Source organism: Pinus tabuliformis, chromosome X, assembly GCF_031772625.1.
Source record: "Pinus tabuliformis cultivar Carrire ecotype Pingquan chromosome X, CPIR1, whole genome shotgun sequence".
Lineage (NCBI taxonomy): Eukaryota > Viridiplantae > Streptophyta > Pinopsida > Pinales > Pinaceae > Pinus > Pinus tabuliformis.
In genome coordinates, this window is record NC_142308.1 from 553,398,318 (window position 1) to 553,420,422 (window position 22,105).

The window sequence follows — 22,105 nt, forward strand, 5'->3', positions numbered from 1 at the left end:
AAAAAAATGGTATGATGCGAGTGTATGTTAGTGTTACAAGTGGTATGAGAGCCACGGTTATCAACACTGTGGCCTGGAAGGGACAACAACAGTGATAATGGATCATGTTGATATGCACAGGGGAGAGAAGAAAAGTAAATAGATTAGGATGAGGAGAGGAGCAGGAGACCCCTTTCAGTAAAGAACAACAGTAGAGTCTGGCCCCATGCCCAATCTTGAGACAACCTCTGGAATGTGGGTGCAATTGGGGGCAGAACAACAAAATCATACCAATGCACTGTTGGAAACTGTACAACAGATGCAAGCTGAGATGGTTCGATTGCGAGATAATAATGAAAGGTTAATGTGGGAAGAAGAGAAAATTTTGAAAAGCCTTTCTAATAGACATAATCATCAAACTGATAGACCCAACCCAGACCCCAAAACTACGACCGATGGAGAACAAAAATATAGGGAGGAAGAAGTTCCAGAAGGGAGTCAAACTCAGGGGAATGATGGGAGTAGGAACCATCATGAAGAGGAGTCAGGTAATGTTTCTGACCAAAAGAAATGGAAAAAGTAGAAATTAGATCTGCAAGGGGAATTTAGGAAAATAAAACCCCCAATGTTTGACAAAGAGGATAAGGAAGCTGCATAAGCTTGGATTATTAATATGAATAAATATTTTCAGGTTTATGAGTATGACAGTAACCTCAAATCAAGACTAGTTGTTTATCAAATCTAAGGAAAAACCACCCCGTGGTGGGAAGAGGTCAAAACAGTGCAGGGAATCGACGAGCAAGATGTAACTTGGGATGAATTTCAAAAGCACTTTAAGAATAAATATTTATCTGAATGATTTTATAATGAAAAGGCTAAAGAATTCCATGATTTAAGACTGGGGCAATTAACTATGGATGTGTACGTGGCGAAATTCACATCATTATTGCATTATGTACCATATATTCGAGAGGAGAAAGCTAAAGTGCATTGTTTCCTTAGTAGCTTGTCAGTATTTATGAAACAAAGAATAGAGTTTCATAATCCAAAAATGATGGATGAGGCAATTCGAAAAGCTTGAATGTGCTATCAGTAGGTGAAACAAAAAGGGGACAACCATAAAATTTTTCCCCAAAAGAAGAGTCATAAGAATTATCAAAACTCTAAGGGTTCCAAATCTGCTAATTTTCAAAGTGGTCAGAAAAGTCAAGAAAATAGAATGTGGGGAAATAATCAACAAAAATCCAAGTGACATGCAGAAGCCAAAACCACAGAGGCATCTAGCAAACAAGAACTTAGTCAAGGATAGAAGCCTCCCTTGCAGTGTTGGGGTTGTAGAGAACCCCACTGTTATAAGGATTGTCTCCATCATACTAGGACTGAACTAGTTAATAATGTACAAGAAACGTCTACGGTTAAAGAAGTGGCAAGGAACATGCCAGAATTAATGCAGCATTGGAGGATCGTCAGGAAAAATATCAACCTACAATGGTGGAGCTGGAAGGTAAAAAAACTAATAAGCCTGTATCTATTTTGGTAGATACAGGTGCAAGTTTAAGCTCTATCAGTGCCAGAATAGGGGAAAAATGTTGCTTGCAAACTTCCAAATTTAAAAATCCCTCGCCAGTACAGTTAGCCACAGGAACCAAAAGGATGGTAAATGTTAAAGTAAGCAATTTCTCTATTCATATAGGAAACTAGAATCTAATTGCAAATATGAATGTTTTACCTTTAGGATCATATGATCTTTTTCTTAGGATGGACTGGTACGAAGGACACTGGTCGATAATAAATTGTAAGGAAAAATCCATCAATTATTTGGCTACAAATGGATCTCGATAAGAAATCCAAGAAATTAGGAAACCCATGAAGTTGTGATCCATTACTGCCTCTCAATTGGGTAAATGTATAAGGAAAGGTTGTATGATTTATGCAGTACAAGTCGGGTATTCTACTTCACTGGAGAAGACCCTCACCATGGAACATATACCCATAGCTCAAGATTATGTGGATGTATTTCTGGAGAATATACTAGGATTACCCCCAAAGCGTGATATCAATTTCACCATTGAATTAATCCCGGGAGCAGCTTGAGTTTCTAGAGCTCCTTATCGTATGACTATACTGGAATTAACTGAACTTAAGATGCAGTTGTAGGAATTGCTTTATAAGGGTTATAATCGACCTAGTGTGTCACCATGGGGAGCACCGGTGTTATTTGTAAGGAAGAAAGATGGTACATTGTGATTGTGCATTGATTATAGACAACTTAATAAATTAATTATTAAGAACAAGTATCCCTTACCCTGAATCGATGATATTTTTGATAAAGTGAAGGGTGCATCTGTATCTCCAAAATTGATTTACAATCTGGGTATCATCGAATTCGAATGAAGGATGAAGAAATTTGTTAAACAACCTTTAGAACTCATTATGGTCATTACGAGTTTGTAGGATTAACTTTTGGCTTAACTAACACACCAACTACATTCATGAGTTTGATGCATGGAATTTTCCAGCCTTTCCTGGGTAAGTTTGTGCTAATTTTCATAGATGATATTCTAGTCTATTAAAAAACTATAGAAGAGCACAAGGAGCAACTTCATACCATATTGAAGACCTTATGTGATCAACAGCTATATGCCAAATTTAGTAAATACAATTTTTATAAAGACCAAATTCAATATTTAAGGCACATTATTTCAACAGAGGGAATAGTCGTGGATCCTAAAAAAATCAAGATCATCATCAAGTGGTCGGTGCTCAAAAATGTAGCTGATATATGATCATTTATGGGACTAGCCAGGTATTATTGCCATTTTATAGAAGGATTCTCCTGGATTGCATATCCTATCATCTCTCTGCAAAAAAAGGGAAAAATATTTAAATGGACTAACACCTATCAGCAAGGATTTGATCAATTAAAACATTTATTAACTACAACCCCTGTGTTAAAATTTGTTGATCCAAATAAAGAATTTGTGGTATGTACATATGCTAGTAAGGAAGGAGTTGGTGATGTGTTAACTCAAGATGATAAAGTAATAGCATACGGATCACATAAATTGAAGGATCATGAGCAGAGGTACTCTACCTACGATATGGAATTAAGTGTAGTAATCAATGCATTAAAAGTATGGAGACATTACCTGTTGGGTAAAAATATTATGTTGTTAACAGATCATAGTAACTTGACCAGCTATTTCAAACAACCAAATTTAAATGTGCGCCAAGCCAGATGGAATGCTTTCCTTAGTGAATATGAGTTTGAGATTAAACATCTAAAATGAAAAGAGAATCAAGTATCAAATGCACTCAGCAAAAGAATACATTGTATTTACGAAGTGGGATTTAATCAAATCGAGTTTAAATTCTTGGAGAAAATTAAGGAAGTTGTTCAACGAGATATTGAGTATGAATTCTTATGGCAGCAAGCTTGTCAAGCCAATAGCTAAAGACAAATTTCAAATTATAAGATAAATAGTGAAAAACTGCTCATTTTTAGAAACAAAATATATGTTCCGAATTAGATTTCTGTTAGGCAATTGATACTAGATGAATATCATAGAAGCCCATATCATGCTCATCCTGGATATCAGAAAATGTTTTTTGCTGTATAAAAAAAAATAAAAATAAAAAATAAAAAATAAAAATTGGCCAGGGATGCACGGGAAATTGCAAAATATTTTCTAAAATGTATAGAGTGAAACCAGTTAAGGCTGAGCATCATCATACTGCGGGCCTTCTTTGTTGACGAAAAGTGTAACTAGGTTTGGTATATGTCAATGTAATTTTGATCTTTGTACTTCTCAAGAAAAAGAAATATTATTTTTATAAAATTATATGAATGAGTTTCTTGCTCATTCCATAGGTCTAGGAAAGTCAAAGAGTCAAGATTATGTTAAAGAGCTCTTTATGAGCATTTATGTAATGTAGATAGGTCGACCTAGTGTCAAGAAGCCCTCCAAGACAAGCACCATTCTTCAACAAACAAGTCCACAAGATAAACAAAGTACAAACACAATCATGTCAGCCTGCAAGTTAAATATAATTCATGTCGTCTTGCATCAACAGACACACCTCTTCACACTATCATGGGGGCTAATTATGGAGGAAAAACCACTATAAATACCCAGCTAGGGTATCTGAAAAATACAAGAAAAGAACTCAGACTTGTCTGAGAATTTTGGAGGTTTATGTGATCTGGAATTTATCCAGGATAAAGAATTAAAGGTATTACAGACTCATGTGCATGGATGTGCCTATGTTACTTTATGCAACGGATTGATAAGATTGTGAAATACATAGACACTGAAGTAGTTAGAGAAAACATAACAGGCAAACATGTAAACACAACAAGGTTAATAAGGAGTTCATCCAATACTCCTCGGCTATGTCTCCTGGTCTAGACTTCAGTGGTGGCCTCTCTATTATGTTTTCAAAGTAGATTTTTTACAACAGTGAGCTCAATTTGAGTATCACTCAACATATATAAATTAGTAGCACTGGAATTTGATCCCCCAAGTCTCTGGGGTACACAAACTCTCCTTACTAAAACTCGACCTCTATTGGTCATAGTCTTATGAGCCCAATCTGAGACTCATACATGACAGGCTATATGACGAGGAGTTTGCTTGAACCTCTCAAGCCCTCTCGGGAGTACACAGACTCTTTGACTCTCTCTGGCTCTATCTCAATGCTGACTTTGCTCTGTAGGTCAGCTCGACTTACTTTCTCTGTTCTCTGCTCTTAGCTTTCTTACTCGCTTTTCTCACTGCTTGCTTTGCTTCTGTCAGTTCGTGGCTTTAAAGCCAATCTGCTTTCTGACTATTTGTTTCCGCTTCCTGACGCTCTGGTTCTCCTGCCTATGTCCATTTGAATTCCTCTGTTTGGCGCCATCATCACTTTGTAACACCGTACAGGGAGGTGGCCACCTATTTCATAATGAACTGAGTGTCAGTTCTCGTGGAAATGTTTGAACTGTCGTTATTTCTATTTAACTTCCCAGAATGCTCGTGAACATGATTCCTCTGCCAACTCATCATTCATGTCAGACTTCAAACCTTTATACAACTCGGCCTGTTTACCCCATTGAATCTGGTCATCCAGCGGATTACATGTTCGCCGTTGATCTGGAGCCTCCAGATCCTACGATCTCCGTCCATATCGGGCAGGTAAGTTACATGACGTTTACCCGTCCGATGTGAGCGGTTTCTCTCTCTTCCGCCAGATGCATGGCACCCAGTGTATGGCATCGGGTGGGACTCAGTTGAAATTTCTTATCACTCGAATCCCTTCTGATATCCTGTCGGTTTTCATGTGGGACCTGCCTCTGACGGAATCGACAAATTCCGTACATTTTTTGACTTTTTAGGTCCGGGTCACTCAGGGCTTTTTCTTCTCTGAGGGGTTTTCTCGACAATATGCGATTAACAACTTGTCTCTAATCACATATCAGAAACCTCCCCCGTTTCTCAAAAAGGCTTACCATTTTGTTGTTTCGTGGCAGTGCGTGTTACCATGGGCCAACGATCAATGTGCTTGACCGAGGGTCCTCATTGCTTGGTGCTACTCACAAATTACAACTATTCAAGGATATTTCTGATAAGCTTGACCTTTGTAACTCTTTGAAACTTTGGCATGAATTTTACAGAGTTATGATAACTTAGAGAGTTCTTCAGGATCCAATTCGGATCACGACCTTCCCACTAGAAAATATTTTGGACCACCAAAAGTTGGTTTCTAAGCATCAATCAAGTGAGGGTACAAATTCCTCGCTTGCCCAATTTCTATCCATTTCGCACTGCTTAGTTTTGAACCATTGAGTCCAATCCTAAGGTACTCAACATCCTCCCTGCGTGTAGTTCTCACCTTCCTGTCCAAAACTGTATCTTCCTGCAACTCATTGAGATATTCAGGTAATAGATCATCAATAGAAGGCAATTGACTCTACTCTTCGGGATCTTCAATTAATGAAGGTTCAAATAGTCTCAAGTTGTCTACATTAACAACTGAGTAGATGTGCATGTAAGCTGGTAAATCAAGGCGAAAAGCATTCTCACCAATTTTCTCAAGTATCTTGAAAGGTCCATACCTTATTGGCTTCAGCTTCGTACCTTCACCTTGCATTCTATGTTTGCTGATATACAGCCAGACTTGATCACCAACATGGAAACTATGCTCAGTCCAATGCTTATCATGTCTTGCCTTGTACTTGGCTTGGCTCTTTTCCAGTTGTTCTTGTACTGCCTGGTGAATCTCTTGGATTTATTTGATGAACTTAGTCACCTTGTCCACATCATTGTGTCCATCAACTGCTATGTCTTTACCAAAGACAAAACCCAAGGGAGACCTTGGTGTGAAACCAAAACAGGTCTCAAAAGGAGATCTCTGTGTAGAGGAATGTTTAGCTCGGTTGTAAGCATGCTACACATAACATAAATGTTCATCCCAAAGCTTGGGATGCTTGCTGCAATAGCCTCTGAGCAACTAGATCACTGTCTTATTGACCACTTCTGTTTGGCCATCCATTTGCAGATGAAAAAATGTGCTCTTCTTCAGTCTAGTGTCCATCAATTCCCACAAACTTGACCAAAATTTCCCAACAAATCGGGTATCTCGATCAGATATAATGGAAGTGGGTAATCAAAAATGAACCCATACATGCTAAAAGAACAACTTTGTAGTTTGTTCAACTGTAATATGTTTGTTACAAGGTCTTAAAATACACATTTTGCTGAACCTATCCACAGCAACATATAAATAGTCATGACCTTTTCTAAATTTAGGCAGTCCCCCAACGAAGTCCATAGAAACACTTTCCCAAGGATGAGAAGGAACTGGTAGTGGAGTGTACAAGCCTAGTTTTCTATTGCTGGGTTTGTTTTTAGCACACATGGTACACCCTCTTACATATCTAGAAACTGTCTCATTCATTTTTGGCCAATAACAAAATCTTTGCAGCTGTGCAACTGTTTTACTTACACCAAAGTGACCTGATATTAGAGAAGTGTGTGCTTCTCGAATTATCTTTACTCTTTCTGTTTGAGGAATGCATAACTTTCCCAAATGATACAAGAGTTGGTCCGTAATGTGATAATCCAATTCTTCTACTTGTTTTCCATGACTTAAAGTTGCGTATACATCTTTAAAATCTATATCTTGAGCATATTGTTTAATGTAGCTTTCATGCAATACTGAATTATGCTTAAGTATAGTGGATGCATTTATGATTGGTCTAGGCAACATATCTCCAACTTTGTTGTGTATGCCCTTTTTATATCTGACGACAAGATGAAACCGTTGTAGAAAACCCATCCACCTATAGTGTCTTGATTGCTACAACTTAGTTTGTGAGTGCAAATATTGAAGTGGTTGATGATTAGTATGTATAACTGTCTCTTTTCCCATTAAGTAATGTTTCCACTTTTTCACACTCTGTACTAATGCATACAATTCTTTATCATATGTGGGATAATTAACTACTACAGAATTAAATGTCTCAGAATGATAACATATGGGTTTAACGTGCTGCATCAACACTGCTCCCATGGCATAGTCGTTGGCATCCATTTCAATCTCAAATGGTCTTTGAAGATCGGGCAATGCTAGTACTGGTGATGTACTAATCTTTTCTTTTAAGGTGTCGAAGGCTTTCTATTGTTTTCCTCCCCATTGAAACACCTTGTTCAATCTTGTTAAAGCATGTAAGGGAGCTACAATCAAGGAAAAGTTAGAAATAAACTTTCTCCAATATTATGCTGCTCCTAAGAAGCTTCTAACTTCTGTAGCAGATTTGGGTTTAGGCCAGTTTACAATGACTGCAACCTTAGAGGGATCTATCTTCAATTCACCACCCCCTACAATATGACCCAAATAATTCAAAGACGTCTTGCCAAATTCACATTTTGAGAGCTTAACGTAAAGGTTCTCTTTTTTCAAAACATCTAGAGTTTGCTTGACATGCTTTAAATGTTTTTCCCATGTTTTACTAAATATAAGAATGTTATCAAAATATACAATGACAAAATCATCAATAAAAGGTCTGAGTACATCATTCATTATTCTCATGAAAGTAGCAGGAGCATTGGTTAAGCCAAAAGGCATAACCAACCACTCATACAATCCCTGCTTTGTTTTGAAAGCAGTCTTCCATGCATCTTGCTCTGCAACTCTGACCTGATGGTAGCCACTATGCAAGTCCAACTTGGAAAAATAAACAACTTCTTTCAGTTGATCTAATAGATCATCTATGTGAGGAAGGGGATAACAATTTTTTATCGTTATCTTATTCAGTGCTTGGTAATCAATGCACATTCTCCATGAGCCATCTTTCTTTCTCACCAAGACAATTGGAGACCCACAAGGCGATGTGATAGGTCTTATGAACCCTTTCTGGAGTAGCTCCTGTACCTGCTTCTTGATTTCTGCATTCTCTAAAGCGGACAACCTGTACATTCCGATGTTAGGAAATGGAGCATCTTGTTGCAAATTAATATAATGTACTATTTCCTTTTTGGGTGGCAGACCTTTAGGTTCTTGAAATAGTATATCATATTCTAAAACATTTTTTTCTAAATCAACTTGTTGTTTAGCATTACAGAACTCAAATACATTGGTTTTGTCAGGTTTCTTTTCCTTTACAACCATTAGTAAAAATTGTTTGCATGAATTTACAATTCTTTTCATCTACCCTGAGTTTATGAGAGTATAAGTATTCTTGATTTTATGAGCTCTTACAATATATTCGATTCCATCTTTAACGAGTTGATACTTGTTTTCAACTCTATAGAAAATAGCTTTTCTATCATACAAGTAAGGATTTCCTAAAACAATTCCACATATATCCAAGGGAACAATATCTAAGTCAACCTCATCTACAAATGCTGACCCAAAAGAAAACCTAAGTTTACATTGTCTAGTCACTTGTAGTTGTGCTTTATCACATAGCCAACCTAGTGGATATGGTTTTTTGTGAGGTGTGGTTAGTAATCCCAACTTCTTTACAATTGCTTCAAAAATTAAATTTACTTGTTAGCCACTATCAAACAAAGTATCAATCTTTTGATGCTTGGAAACAACTCGAACATGAAAAAGCTCACGTCTTTTCCACTCATTTTCTTCATTGTCAGTAGATTGTGTAGAATTACTAGTAGATGCTTCAGAAATTTTACCTTTTATACCTGTGGCTGCAATTGTTGTTTCATCTCCTGAGTTTGACCCCAAATCCTTTTTAATAGTTGTAGCAGTCTTCTTCTTCTTGCCATCGTACTTCTTGGGTTTCAGCTCCGGATGCAGAATCCAACAGTGTTCATCATCATGCCCATCCTTCTTACAGTGAGTGCATGAAGATTTGGTCTTTTGTATAGTATTTGTCTTCCTCTCTTTCCATTTCTGTTTTCTTTTCTCCTTATTCTTGCTTGCAGTGGGTTTTGATGATCCCCCAACTTCTGGGTTCACATTCTTGCCTCTAGCCTCTAGATGTGTAGCTTGAACAGATACGTCATCTATGCTGGTGGGATTAAACATGAGAATTGTGTGCCTTAAGTAGCTGTGTAGACCACCTATATACTTCAGCAGAGTTTCAGGTGAGTCTAAAGAAATTCCTAGAATGAAAGCTCTTTTCCTAAATTCTTGGGTGTAACTTTGTACACTTTGCCCTTTTAATTTCAAAGAGTTTGCCAACTCATCATGGCTTGATGCATATAAGCTAGTGGATAGAATTGTTTTTTAATTGCAGAAACAAATTCACTCTAGACAGAAAGAATTTTACCATGCTTCATCATGTAAGCTTGTGCCCTGCCTTCCCACCATACCAAGGCAGTGCCTCCAAGGCGTAGGCTGGCCAGCTGAATCTTACTACTGTCTAAATCAATGCTCTGCACTCTGCAATAAACATCAATCTGTCTAATCCAATTATCCAGCTTCTCTACATTCAACACTCCATCATATATTGGTAAATCAAATTTAACATCTAATTTAATCAAAGATGTCTTCTTTTTGTTTTCAGGGCTACTAGGAGGTGTGGGAAGGTTTTCTTCTTTCCCTTTGCCTTTAGAGTGGTCATGAAGGAGAGATTCTTCTACTCCTTTATCTCGTTTGGAGTTTGATGCATCTTCCTCTCTACCTTTCTCAAATTCTCTATACATTTCCTCTACCATGGCTCTCATGGTCATGAAACTATCCATGACCTGAGGGTCTGATTCAAAGGGACTTTCTTCTGACATTTTCCTCTTGGGATAGACTCTCCCAATTTTAGGGTTAGTTTCAACCAACTCTCCTTCTCCTAATTTAAGCTTTGATCTAGTTAGCGTTCAACAACAAAATCCAACACAAGCTTGTCTAACCTTAGTAACCTAGAGCTCTGATACCACTTGAACTGGAATTTATCCAAGATAAAGAATTAAAGGTATTACAGACTCATGTGCATGGATATGCCTATGATACTTTATGCAACGGATCGATAAGCTTGCGAAATATATAGACACTGAAGTAGGTAGAGAAAACATAACAGGCAAACATGTAAACACGACAAGTTTAATAAGGAGTTCACCCAATAATCCTGGGCTATGTCTCCTGGTCCAACCTTCAGTGGTGGCCTCTCTATTATGTTTTCAAAGCAAATTTTTTACAACAGTGAGCTCAATTTGAGTCTCACTCAACAGATATAAGTCAGTAGGACTGGACTTGGATCCCCCAAGTCTCTAGAGTACACAGACTCTCCTTACTGAAACTCGACCTTTATTGGTCACAGTAGTATGAGCCCAATCTGAGACTCATACATGACAGGATATATGCCGAGGAGTTTGCTTGAACCTCTCAAGCCTTCTTGGAAGTACACAGACTCTCTGACTCTCTCTAACTCTGTATCGATGCTGCCTTTGCTCTGCAGGTCAACTCGATTTACTTTCTCTGTTCTCTGCTCTTAACTTTCTTACTCGCTTTTCTCATTACTTTCTTTGTTTCTGTCAGTTCATGGATTTAAAGCCAATCTGCTTTCTGACTGTTCTTTTCTGCTTCCCGATGCTCTAGTTCTCCTGCCTCTGTCCGTTTTAATTCCTCTATTTGGTGCCATCATCACTGTGTAACACCATACAGGGAGGTGGCCACCTGTTTCATAACGAACTAAGTGTGAGTTCTCTTGGAAATGTTTGAACTGCCGTTATTTCCATTTAACTTCCCAGAATGCCCGCTAACATGATTCCTCTACCAACTCATCATTCATGCCAGACTTCAAACCTTTATACAACTCGACCTATTTATCCCATTGAATCTGGTCATTCGTCGGATTGCATGTCTGCTGTCGATCTGGAGCCTCCAGATCCTACAGTCTCCGTCCATATCGGGTGGGTAAGTTGCATGACGTTTACCCATCCGATGTGAGCGGTTTTCTCTCTCTTCCGCCAGATGCGTGGCACCCAGTGTGTGGCATTGGGCAAGACTCGGTTGAAACCGCTTGAAGCCCTTCCGATATCCTACCAGTTTTCATGTGGGACCTACCTATGACAGAATCGGCGAATTCCGTATGGTTTTTTACTTTTCGGGTCTAGGTCACTCGAGGCTTTTCCTTCTCTGAAGGGTTTGCCCAGCGATATGTGATTAGCGACTTGTCGCTAATCGCATATCAGAAACCTCCCTCGTTTCTCAAAAAGGCTTCCCGTTTTGTTGTTTCGTGGCAGCGCGCGTTACCATGGGCCAACGGTCGGCGCGCTTGACCGAGGGTCCTCATTGCTTGGCGCTGCTCACAAATTACAACTATTCAAGGATATTTCTGATAATCTCAACCTTTGTAAGTCTTTGAAACTTTGGCATGAATTTTACAGAGTTATGAAAACTTAGAGAGTTCTTTAGGATCCAATTCGAATCATTATGACAGGGTGATCTTTGTATGGGTACGGGATAGAGATATTCATTACAGGAGTCAGATATTTTCGGACATCTCTGCAAATTCGGAGGTGCAGAATCTCACATTACTCTGTGGCTTTGGAGAAGGCAGTAAGGTGCAGTCACAATGATAACTACAATGAATACCCTCACATTCATCTTGGAAATCTTGACCAAGTTAAAGGTTACAAGAATCTCGGAGGAAGTCTTTATTATAGAATTTCGGTTAAGGAAAGGGTCTATAGTTCTCGAATGCATATTACAAGAGTACACACTCTTGGCATAAATATCACAGTAGTGTATGCAAATCATCTCTGAACACAGGCACATACTCGATGAAGTTCTCTATGTTTTCATAGTCATGGTAACAAGGATGATCACAGTCTCAATATAAAGGAAGGATCTCAATGTACATCAAGGTGTCATCATAAGCATGAAGGATTAACATGAGGACTTCGATGCAACAGTCACATGTATATATCTATATACATGTCTCATCATAGAAACCTCATCTACATAATGATGATCTCGGTAAGCAACAAAGAACTAAGTAAAGATAGAGATATGGTGCAACAATCTTGCTCTCATGAATATCTTAGTGATGTTGCAGCAGTAATGGATGTCTTAGTGGTGCAGAGACAACAATGATCTCAGCAGTATGAAGAAGAGGATTGGTGGCTTGGTCTTGGAGTGGCTCAGTTAGTCAAGGGTCATGGTCTTGGTGTTCGTCAATTGGAATCTCTATAAGAAGAATTTTATGTGGGTTTTCCTCTCCAAGAGGGAGAGGTTTTGGCCCTGGCAGAATGCCAACTTATTGTGTTCTTGTCTCTTTGTTATGGTAGCTATTTAATGAATAAAAGAAGACACACTAATGTTAACAAGTTAAGCATTAATGGTTATCATGAAAAGTAGAATCTCATTAATGTTGTGCCTTAGATTCTTCAACATGGTATCGAGGGTAAGGTGCACAAGTCAAAGGAAGCACAGCAAAAAGAGACATACAAGGATGAGTGATCCAAAATGGATCTTGTATCAAACCGCTAATTCTAAGTCTTCATATATATTAACTATCGGAAAACACTATCGCAGAAGAAAAACACTAAGAATGGCGGAAAACAGAGCTAAGCAGAAAGTGAAGTCTCGTTGTACAGGAGCCGTCGGATCGGACAGATCAATGGCCCAGATTAGATCGGGATATCACATCGGGAGAGGCCAGCGGAGTATATCAGAGATGACCCTAAGGGAAATGCAACTGCAATTAGCGACTTAACATGGACTGTTGATCGAGCACGCAGATCAACGATGGAGATTACAGATATTGCATCGCAGATTCTTAAAGGAAGGACTTAACACAGGCGGACCTGAAGGAGTTATGAATTAAGCAGTGAAGGATTTGAGATTCTGTGGTAAATGGTATTTCAGGCAGGCTTCAGGCGATAAGTGGTATTGGAAGGGCTTCACCCGATTCCATACATTGGCCAACACATAGCACGCCGCAGGAGAGAGGAAACTGCTTTTTTGGATGGGTAGTCTCCGTGCAAGTAGGCCACCCGAAAAGGCTATTAGCTGTTGGATCGAAGATCATGGACCAATGGTGGAAATTGAGCGGACTACTTGATGTCTTGGGTTCGAAGCGAACCGTTGGTTTGAAGGCAGATCAACGGTGTGGAATACAAAGGGATTATGACCCGTAGTCAATGCGACTTGCAATTAAGAATGAGGCGGACCTGAGAGGATTATAGGGTGGAATTTAGATTGTTTGAAGTCCGGCTTTGGCGTTTCGATTAGATTTTCCATTGTTTTAGAGTATTTCTTGTGTATTTCTTTGTGTAAACAGAGAAGTGTATTCCCGAGGATTTCACCTGTGCCAGTGGCCCTTTCGTTTGTAAACAGGTGGCCTCAATGTTTGAGCATTACTATTATGATTTTTTAACGCTCAATAGGGAGAGGAAGGGACAACGATCAGGAGCCAGAGAGCCCGAACAGGGAAATGAATAGATAAGTGCCGATAGGCTTAAAATCCATCCAATGGCAGATACAAGAGGGACAGAGAGAGAGAAAGAAAGAGAAAGTGATTTCTTAGAGACAGAGGGGAGACAGTGAGTCAAAGAAAACACACAGCTACGAACAATTGATCAAAGGCACTAAGAGGAAGAGTCTGTGCACTCTTTAGACTCGAGGTTTTCGAGTGGAATCCCTATGTAATATCACTGTTGTTGTGTCATGGCTATGATTGAGCTCACACCTGTAAACTCTATTCTTGAAGACATAATATAGAGGTTGACACTGAAAGCTGGACCAGGAGACGTAGCCAGGAAGTTTGGTGAACTCCTTGATTATTTGTTGTGTTGATATGTGTGTCTGTTATGTTTTCTAACTTTTCATTGTCTATATTATTCACAATCTTTTCAATCCATTGCACTAAATAATATAGGCATTCCTGCACATGAGTCTGTAATACCTTTTCTTCTTGATTTAGTATCCATTTACAGATCAATGAGTCATCAAGCAGGGATCAAAGTAAGGTTAAGGGTTTTGTCAAGAATAAAGGATCAATTCAACTAAAGCAAGGTTCTACTCCAGCAAGGAGCATTGCAACAAGGTTACAAAGATATACAGTCACAACATACATTACAATAATACCACTTCGGAAGGAGAGCACAATGCCACATCTCGAGTGGACATCATTACAATGTTCTCAAAATTATTGATTTCTATTCCATACCCTCACAATCAAGGAATCAAATAATCTCAACATATCATAAAAAACAGTAGTGCTTGTTGCTGAACAATGCAAGGAAGTCTCAAGAAAAGTTTTGGAACTCTATGGTACCAAGAAGAATTATAATGAAAGGAAATTTAAGCAAGTAAAAAATCCAACAAGTAACATATACTGCCTCCTCATTAATATCCCTATATCATTATATATATTGGTTACCATTCTAAATCATTTCACAGTAAAAATTCTTCACTTCAAAATAGGCAAAATTGTGATAACATTCGACCAACCATTTCCATATTTTCAATCTTCATAAAGGAAAGTTCAGAGATGGTTGAAGGCCTTAAATTCAATACCACGTTACAGTTCACACCGTCTTTATTACACAATTTGATTGGTACTAACAATATATCTATGAGAGTTCTCAACTTCTCACGGTTGATTTAATCAACTTATCTCTAGCTAACAATTAATATTGAGTGTCATTGGATATGCACATTTAGATCTAATTTTTTTTGCAGATCTGATAGTTGATTCAGTGCTACATGGGGTTGGGTATATACACATCTAGAATTTTGTTACAAATCTGACCGTTCATACTCAGTGTCAAACAACACTGAATGGTGCCTAGCAGGGTAGTTAATGCTTGTTAGAAATTGTAATTACTCCCGCATGTGGAGTTGGCTAAACATAGAGAGTCAGTTAACTGCGTGATTGAGTAATTGAGTATTTGAGTGTTGAGTCAAGTCGAGTTAAGTGATAGACGACTTTTAGTGTGTGGTTGCATGTCAAGATATTTTAGGCAAGTCGCTAGTTGAAAAAGGATAAATACCCTTCACCAGGTTCATAGTAAGTATCATGTTTTGTGTGATCAATAGAAGAGCAGCAACTCATGTTTTGTGTGAATTCATGCTTTGTATCCTCTGCCTTTCCAACAAATTGGTATCATATCGCGAGGTTACATCAGAGCGAGGGAGAACAGATTAGAAGCAGTCCCTGTGAGAGGAGAAACATATTTTTTCTCATCGTGTTTAAACATTAACGCATCCTACAGTGGTATACGAGGCATTATAATGCCTTAACGCTGAGTAGAAAGCCTTGTTAACCATCGTTGCCTTGCGTCCTTTTGCATGCACGCGGGTCCCTTCAGTTGTTTTAGCAGACTAACATAGAAGACAGGCATCGTGAGAGATGTTAGTCACAACACTAACCATCATGAGCAGCGTTAATCATGGTGGAATTACACCGATCTGCATGCAAGTGGTAGCATTGATCTCCTGTTCGTATAAAGCGTTAATCACATGCAATCCTCATGAGAGGCATAAGTTGGTCGAACCAAAAAAAATATCATGTACATAACTTAGCGAACACTTGGTAACAAAGATCACTTCATCTCCTCATCGAAAGTGTGGAATGTGGAACAAATTCAGAATGCTAATAGTCTCCAAACCTCAAGCCCAATCTTGGGATCTTAGCTCAGATACATTGTGTAGATTCAACACCTTCTATAGATAATATTGAAGGTTATGATGTCGAGTAGGGTCACACAAATCATGATCGGAGTACTTGATGTGTTCCATGAAATTCCTAATTTTCTATTAGTGTAGCACCCCCCGTGGAAGAGGAGGCATTTGCAATGTATATTTGTATCCTTTAGGTCAACATTACCACCCGGGGCCCTGAGAATTGCTTTGTATACATTGGCTCAGCTCTGCAGCCCGAAACTGCTATCAGTTCTACCATTTCTACTTGGCTCTGAGCTTATATCCCCATGTGGTGTTTCATATCTTTTCTTTTTTGATGATATGCTTTTTTCTTGTCGCTTACCCCTTTCCTTCAGTGGGAATAGATGGTATTTTAGGTGCATCTTCGGTTCTTCTAATACCTGGCTTCCTTCCTCCATAATTCCCTATCTATCACTTTCTTTCTCAACTCCCACTGCTTCTCTCAGCTTCTCTTTGGTCCCCATTAATTTAATTCAAAACTTCATTTATTCCCCCTACTCCTTGTTTATGATCCCTTTATTAACTAGTTGGTAAGGTTCTCCCGCGTGCATTCATCCACCCATTCAACCTCGCACCCCTGAACCTTTATTCTCTCACGTAATTGTAATCTCACATGATATGTCATTACAATAGATATCCATCTACCAAAGGTGGAAATGGTGGTTGCATTTCCTAGCTATGATTGTGATATTTTCGCTGGCAATTTCCTTGTACATCACTGACTTTCCTTAAAATTACAAGTTATCTACCCAAACCATGCTCACCAACTGTCTCTTGAAATTATACCTGGTTGAGTTTCTAGTGACCATTTTTTGTTAGACACGACCAGATTGATATGACTTGGACTCCTATCATTGGCAATCACTGTGCCACCCACCTAGTCACATCATCACGTTAGCCACCAACTTCCGATGTAGATTCCCCAAACACTACGCATTGTCTAATCTTCTACAGTATCTTCAATTTATTTGAACTAAAAACGGAACAACCAATTCCTAATATTTGCCCCTCCTATTCTAAATTTCCTAACATTGAATCGTTACTCTACCTTATTTTTTCAACTAATAGAATGGATTTCTTCTTCACCTATCTAGTGTATGCAGGATCTTGGTTGTCCATATAAAGTTTCAGTCTACTCCCATAAAAAACTACTCGTGCAATATTCCTTCTAAATTCCCTAACTGCACCATGTCAACATCATTCACATGTTGGATAATATAAGGCCCCATCCAATACATTTGAAATTTATCTACATGCCTTAGAAAGTTGCTATCATATAGAAATTATAAATCTCCCACCTGGAATATTTTTTTCTTAATCGTTCAATCGTGCCATGCCTTTTCTTAGGCCTTTTCCACCTCCTGGTGGAATTTGGCTAGTGCTCAGTCTTCTTCCAGCTACAGTGAATCCGATAATCGTCTTTCCACTGCATTAGAATCCATCATCTATGTAGATAGCACAATGCGTAGGCTAGGTAATAATGTTTCTAGTTAGACAGTCGCGCCAATGTCTATAGGTTAAAATCATGGTTTCTCTTAAATCATTTCCAGTGTGTCTTGTCCTCATAGATTTTGATTCTTGGCTTGTTTGCCTTTATTCTCCCTTGCTAGAATGCTTTGTTGGCTTGATTTGTTTGCTTGATTGGTTTGAGGCTACCTTACTTATTTTTTTGAGTTTTTGGATGGTTTGTGCCCCTAGGGCATCTAGGTCATTGTCCATTAACTTTCTTATCTGCTCTAATTCCATCATCATAACAACTTCCATCCCCTATACCAATCGGAAAGGTGTTTGTCTGATTAACTTCTTACATGTAGTTTTATAAGCCCACAGGACTGTGGGAATTCTTGGATCCCAATGATCACATTGCACATTACATACCCTGGTAAGTGGAGTCTCCATGATCTTATTGAAGGCTTCCACTGTCTCATTGACTTGGGGATGGTACGAAGTACTCTTGTCATGATAGATCTCAAATTTCTCTATCATTGTCGCTATAGTTTTGTTCAGAAAGTGTGTCCCCTAATCACTCATTAAAATTACGGGAGATCCAAACCTAGTCACCACATTGTCAAACAGAAACCACACAACAGTCTCTGCACTCCAGTCTTGTCAGAAAATGTGCAATGTGGCAGCTTATTACTTCTTATTTTCCTTAACCTTAATATTTCCTTGTGAACTTAGTTAATCTTCTTATGTTATTTAGTTATATATTTTCATCAAACAAATATCACGAACAAAATAGCAACATAGGACACAAAAGTTAGGCTCTCAGCCAGCGTAAAATCTCTCCAAGGGGAAAACCTAGAAAAGTCTTCTCTTCTTATAGAATCTGTTTCAATTGAGACATGAAGACACAAACCCTAGACCAATTCCTTCTCCAAGTACCAAGTCATCCCTCCCGCAAGTCCTTTCCTATTCTGAACTAACCAACTTCAAACTGTAACTTTGACCTACCAACTCCAATACTGCAACTCGTTCTACAACTTCGATCCTGCAATTTTGTCCTTGCAGCTTCTATGGAAACCCTAATTCATCTTCCTCCTAAGACCTTCCTAGAGAAAGACAACTCCTCCCAAGGTCAACGAGGGAAAGGTAGGGTATTCTTCCTTCAAACTACAAGATTATGCACTTTGTTGTCCTACAATTCAAACTTGTAATTTTGACCTCTTATGCAGTGCCAAAAACCCTATAATTTCACACGTGTGAGAGAGATAGATCCCAAAACAAAGACTTTTTGTCCTTCTTTCTTCTCCTATATCTTCACTCTCCTTTTCCACTTCTCCCAGATACAAATCAAACTTCCTTCTTGATAGATTGAACTTGTGAAGTGAGTGCTAAATGAGGTTGAACTACTTCTTTATATAGCCTTCTCAAAGGGTCAAATTCCCTCCTTTAGTTCGACTTGTACTTTTGGAGCTTCCAGGAAATTATAGACAAAATAATTTATTTTTAAAAATACATTTTTCACGAAAGGATCTTATAAACATGATATTGACTCCTTTGACTCAGGATAATAAATCCTAAGGCCTAACAAACCCTAGAAACATGAAGAACATGCTTTTACCTATAACACCATCAATGAAGAGCATGAAACCCATGCTTTAATAATAATAACTTTTTTTTCTTCTCTTTTTTTTGTTACATAGGATACATATTGAAATGAGTACAAAAATTATGAAGATTGAAACTAGTTGCATTTCTCAGCTAGTATTTCACTAGTAGCAGCCACATTCTTCAAACCAAATGGCATCACTATATACTAGAAACAACTCCACTATGTCACAAAGGTGGTCTTGTACCAATCCTCTTTGGTATTACATAGCTTGTGGTATCTTGAAAATCCTTCTGTAAAAGAGTAAGTGTCTCGTCCTCCCATGTTTTCCTGAAACTCATCTGTGAATGGGGTAGGAAATGGGTCATACGCACAAACATTGTTCAAATTTTGCAAGTCCACAGAAATTCTTATCTCGAACGTTTTCTTATTTTCAACCATCATCAAGTTGATCCATTATGATTCCTCCATTGGTTTGATGATCCCTTCTATCAGCATCTTCTCCAATTCCAGTTTGAGCTTTTCCTTGTAAATAGGATTTAATCGATAGGGTCACTGCTTTACTAGTTTCACATCAAGTTTTAAGGGAATCCTCATTTTTCCTAGCTCCCCAAAAATTCCTTTCATCTCTTCAAAGGTATAAGGGAATAGGTATAGGTATTCCCATAATAAGTCTGTAACCTTTTCGATGGTATCATCGTCCAAATAATATCCAATGGCTACCATCTTGGGACTTTCTTTGGTCCTGATGTTCACCTTCTTAGTATTAATTGGTTGTGCATACTCAACAAACTACAATGGTGGTAATTCTACTACGTGCTCACCTTCCACTTCTAAAATTTGGAAGTTCCAAGGATCATCATCGTCCTCTCCCTGCTCTTCGAAATTGTAGCACTCCAAGAATTCTTGTACTTGCTATAGATGTTGATGTGTAGAACACAGTGGCCCACTCCTAATCATTGTAGATTCATTAAGTGAATATATTTCATCACAAAACCTTCAAAGCTTCACCCAATGCTCACTCTTCTACTTCAAAGCTAACGATAGCCTTGAAATTTTTCTCGATTTCATCCCAATCCTATGTTCCTCTACGCACTCCTAACTCAATATACAAGTTATATGTAATGAAGTTCAGGGTGTGTATAAATTGATGTACCCATTCTTGTCCTGGTACTCGTCCCTTGGTCCGTGTTGCGACACACCACTTCAGGTGAGTCTTAGGGCATTCCATACCTAAATATTTCTCTCCACCCCAAAGCTGGTCTTGAATCACACTTTCATCAATTCTCTACATTGTAGCCATCCTGCAACTTTATCTTTGTGTGCAATCCACCATTTGGTTGGGGTGGTGGGCAACGCAAAATCTAATGTGAGAATCCTTTGATAGTATGGTATATCATCCTTATACTCCTAAACAAAAATATCTACTTCTAACAACCCATCGAAGTGAGGTGGGTTGTGCACCTCTATCCCTATCCAACGCATCATCCTCGTAACATGTGCACACCTCTGGGCACTATATTCATGTATTTGATTATGTTAATTATCTAAGGCTTCTTCTGAATTCAAGGCACAAGATCCATTGTTGCACCAACTCAACACTCCTTACACTATAGGATTTACCTAGTCATCCCGCTAAGTTGTGACATTATAAATATTATCTAGCTCCTCTTGACTAAGATCCCCATTTATTGGCTCGATGTATCGATCTCCTTCACATGGATCTAATGGTGCTATCACTTATATATCTCTGCCTTTTAATATCATTTGTCTTTTCTTTAGATTAATAATTACATGGTTGTAAAAATCCCAGTCGATCCCTAAGAGAGTCGAATAGAGATCAATATCATCCATGATCTCGATCACCTCGAAACCAATGATGCCTAAAAACCCATCGATGCCCACTAGTACTCCCGACAACCATCTAATAGGAAACATCTCATGTTGGTTGAGCAACCTGAGCTGATTTGAGACCAAGTCAGTTTGGGTTTCCCCATCATCTCACATGTGCTTTTTGGTATAATATTTACATCTAATCCAAAGTCCAAGATGATATTTTACATCTTGTATTCTCTAATTTGTGTGCCAACTCAAAATTATTTACTGGTTCTCTTCTTGCAAGATACTTGATTCACAACCCTTTGTGAAGCTCCTACACTAGTCTCCTCATATCCGCTGGCATATTGTTCCACCATCCTCCTAAATTTATCTAAGCCCTAGGGATCTTTTATGAGCTCTGAGAAAATTTACAGTTGACTTTAAACTAGATGCATTGTTTTCCTCTGCTCCCTACCTATAGTGGCATCAAATATATCTGGCATGGTCACTTCGTGCCTAGCTTTCGGCCTATCCCATTCTTATGCAAACATTTCTCATCAGGTCTCCTTATACATGGTCTTTTCTCGTATAGGGTCAAACTTCAAAGGGGATTTGGGGGATTATCCTTACCCACTAGGGTTGCGGTGTCTAGGGTCTCACAGTATCGGCTCCCATCTTGAAACCTCCTTGCAATATTGTGCCTACCCATTGTTGATTCCTACGAGGTTCAACGATGATCATCTGCATATTGGGTCCCTCATTAGAGAAATTTTCAAGTATAAAATGGGCTTCCTAAGGAATATTATAAAATAATAATGGAAATAATAAAGTAAGATTAGATTACATCATCCCTAACTACAATTACCTTCCACATTAGTGTATTAGTGCACAAGTTCTTACCTCCTAGTTCGTGGATGCATGCGGGGTCATGGAATTGACACCAGACGTGGTTTGATTTTTCTACCCCGGTTTTGAATATTTCATATTGCGTGGACTCAAATTTTCTTTCTGTCCTTCCTCCATTTGTAGTGTGTCAAACTATGTCCCTTCATAGCTCTGGTCACTAGCACTACTTTGTGTCCAATAATGGCTGCTCCTAGCCCCTCCCTCTAGCTCCTTCTTTTGGCAAGAATTGCCACTAACTGGCCT

The 22,105-nt window shown here is 38.6% G+C and overlaps 1 pseudogene; it reads left to right on the plus strand.

Annotated features, from left to right (window-relative positions):
- Positions 1-205: 205 nt before the first annotated feature.
- Positions 206-22,105, plus strand: part of LOC149141194 (L-gulonolactone oxidase 2-like) — a 300,958-nt pseudogene continuing 279,058 nt past the window's right edge.